The sequence below is a fragment of the Mchenga conophoros genome, linkage group LG3 (genome assembly GCF_057382185.1).
Source record: "Mchenga conophoros isolate Kocher_MC1m ecotype Shallow Benthic linkage group LG3, M_conophoros_male_GT1.1, whole genome shotgun sequence".
Taxonomy (NCBI): domain Eukaryota; kingdom Metazoa; phylum Chordata; class Actinopteri; order Cichliformes; family Cichlidae; genus Mchenga; species Mchenga conophoros.
In genome coordinates, this window is record NC_140528.1 from 22,125,122 (window position 1) to 22,128,497 (window position 3,376).

Consider the following 3,376-nt stretch of genomic DNA (forward strand, 5'->3'; position numbering starts at 1 on the left):
TCAGGATGTTCATGGTTTGGATCACTGCTGATGTTTGGTTCAGAAGGACAGTGTTCTCCTCTAATTGTGGCAATGTTGTGAAGAATCACACATGCCACAATAATGTCACATGCCCTTTCTGGGGTGACCCTGAGTCTTTGCAGGCACTGGAACCGGGCCTTAAGCATTCCGATAGTCATTTCAATTCTGGCTCTTGTCCTGCAATTAGCCAGATTATATCGCTGCTGTGGGCCCGGTTCAGGGTCAGGGTAAGGGGTAAGCAAATAGGGTAAACATGGATACCCCCTATCACCAAGCAAGTAGCCAGTGAACTCTCCTAAGACAGAAGGATACACTTCAGTTCAAATGTCCCTGAAGCAATTGGTCTTTATATATTTTACAGTATTCTCAACTCACCATGTCCAAATTTTGTGCTCAGTGTACATTCACGGAATATTTGTGAGTCATGGACAGAGCCTGGCCACTTGGCTTCCACATTTGTGATAATGTTGGCAGCATCATATATGATCTTCACAGTGCAGAGAACACAAATTAGCATCCATTACTATAATGAAATAATTTGTTAGTTTGAAATGCTACAGGGAACTATGTACCTGTACATTAATGCTGTGGAAAGACTTCCTGTTCACATAGTCTCCTTCATTTACTGAAGGAGCAATGATTGGAATGTGAGTGCCATCTGTACAGCCAATCACGCCTGGGAACCGTGAAAATAAATGTAAAATTTAAGTAGTAGTTCAAGTATCACCACATCATAAATTAAGTTTCGTTCATCCTGATACCTGCAATTTTGTGGCATCCCTCTTTGATAAATCTTGTGGGTCTATGACCGGGGAACACCACAGACGAGTGCAGGAGACGTTTCAATGCAACTGTAACATTCCTGACTGCCCGACAGACGGTAGCCTTGGAAACGTGCTCAGCGTCACCAATATTATACAGAAAGCTCCCGTTTGCAAAAAACCGAAGTGCAATACAAATAATATGTAATGAACTGAGAGCATGTCCGCGATGTGTCACATGCGTAATATTAGGCCTGAGGATGTTATCCAAATAACTTATAGATTGTGCTGAGAACCGGTGACGTTCACACAGAAAATCATCAGGAAATGATAAAATGTCCAAACGCGCTCTAATCACTCTCTCCCGGCGGAGAGCTCTGCGGAGAATTTGGGCTTCACGATCTACTGGCTCTTCAAGGAAGGGACACGCCATGTCTGACACTTCCTACAGTCAGGTTTCCGACAAAGGGGTGGAGACAGTCAGGGTTAGTTGTAGTAAACCTGCTAGGGAGCAGGTTAGCTCTTCACTCATCTAACCCACAGATCTATTTTATTCAATTTTCCTTTTCCCTTCATCATAAAACATGTGACATGCTGTCATGCACTTCACAAAAGAAGTTTGTTCTGATGTATTCAGAGTTGTGTATCTAAATACAGGATTCACTCGCACATCAAAACAGGAAACTCAGTGTTTTAGAGTCTCCACTCAACACACAACAAACTCCAACACATCTCATTCACTCGTGCTAGAATTCAATCACCTTTCATTAATCTAAGACCGATCAACTAATTTGCATATCAGCTATTAACCCACTAAGTTGACAGGACAACAGAAAAGCATGTTCAAAATAGTATCACAAAAATAGAATTTCCCTCATACAGTAAATTACTTGTGCTGCATCAATCAAGCAGGAAGCTTCTCCCAATTTACTATATTAACTAAATTTATTGTCTGATCACTGGTTGTTCAAACCAGGATCTTTTTCCCACAAAAGTTAAATTGTTGTCCTGCAACCTAGAGAGTCAATTTTTTTGCATTGGATAAATTCAGTATTTGATAACAAGTGTCTGCTAAATTGACACTATTTTAACACTGATGAAAGATAACAAGCTAATTTTCATTGCATGTGTGTTTGTGTTATTAGGCAGGTCTAATGCATGTCTGTGGAGCTGCGTCTCCAGCAGGGCATGTTCTTAAAGCTGCCTTTCCTACACACTTCTCTACTATTATTTGATCATTTCTTAACTGATGTGCTGAGTCCACTGGTCTTTGCATCACACTAAGTGACTTGGACAAGATGATAAACAGACTCACGCTTAAGATGTTGTCTAATCTTCATGAGTTATTTTGTGTTTGGAAGTGTTAGTAGGGTTAATGCATGTTCTGCTTGTGTGTGATTTTGTATATGTTTCTTTTTTGCAGTGTTTCAGACTCCTTCACAATTTTCCAACTTAAGCAGTCAGTTTTGTTTTTCCCAGGTTTGCTAACCCAAATTTTGATTTCCCACATTAAATAATTCCTATGTGTTCTCACCACTCCTCTCACTCTGTTGTCCTCTCACTCTGTTGTCCTCTCCCACTTCAACAGTCCAACAGCCTGCAGTTCTCCTTCAGCTTTGTCCTGTGTTCCACTGTCTCTTTTTCTCCAAAGGTGGCAAATGTCAAACTCCAACAGTCTACTCAGTTCTCCTCAAAAGTTTTCTTCACATGCACAGTGAAGTTGCAGCTTGTTGTAAACACAGTGCCATTCATCCGATCAGTCAGGATGATGGGTTTGCTCTTCTTCTCTGATGCTGTTTGTCCACATTGCTACTAGAGCAGGGCGATATGGCCAAAAATATTTATCACGATATATATTTGAAAATTTGCGATAACGATATAACTGACGATATAATTGATGCGAGACAAAATAAAACTCCACAACATTACTAGCGCAAAAAGACAACCTTCCATTTATTTTCACTTAAACAAGAAGCTGGTTTTTATGTACATTAAAGCTTTATAAAAATGTAACAGTGCAAATGCAAATTCCTTGCTGAAAGTTTAACCAAAAGGCATTTCCAGTAGAAATGTGCTGACATATCCTGAGCATAACCATGTATAATATCCACTGAAGTTAAAAAGAGGTGCTTTGCGACATTAAACTGCAGTGTGCAGTACGCATTTTTCGGACCATAAGGTGCACGGGATTATAACGCACATTAAGCAAAACAAAGCAGTCAGATAAATCAAACTTTATTAAACTCATTCTTCTTGCTTCCTCCACTTCTATACCATTGATTCATTAATGTTGAATTCTCTGGCAGCTGCTCTATTCCCATGTTGTTGCAGTATATTAAAGACTAACCTCGTATTGTGGATGGATTATCTCAGTTGTTCTCCTGACTGAAGTTTGGTCAGTTTACAGTATCCTGCCATGCGATTGCATTTGTCTCTAACCATGAGGAACCTTCACGTTAACTTTTATAAGTGGAAAAGTGTTAGTGTTCGTCCTCCAGCTTCACTGTTTATGTTATGCTAACATAGCTGTGTCGCTAGCAATCACGTAGCACATCATTATCACATCACCAGCTAGCCCAACTTCAGTAACCCTA

At 40.1% G+C, this 3,376-nt stretch overlaps 1 long non-coding RNA gene across 1 annotated transcript; it reads right to left on the reverse strand.

The window, feature by feature from the left end:
• Positions 1-220: 220 nt before the first annotated feature.
• LOC146577689 (uncharacterized) lies at positions 221-745 on the reverse strand. Its single transcript, XR_014891413.1, has 3 exons — positions 594-745; positions 397-508; positions 221-316 (listed from the first exon to the last, which is right to left on the reverse strand). It is a non-coding gene; the product is annotated as an uncharacterized LOC146577689 (long non-coding RNA).
• Positions 746-3,376: the final 2,631 nt, after the last annotated feature.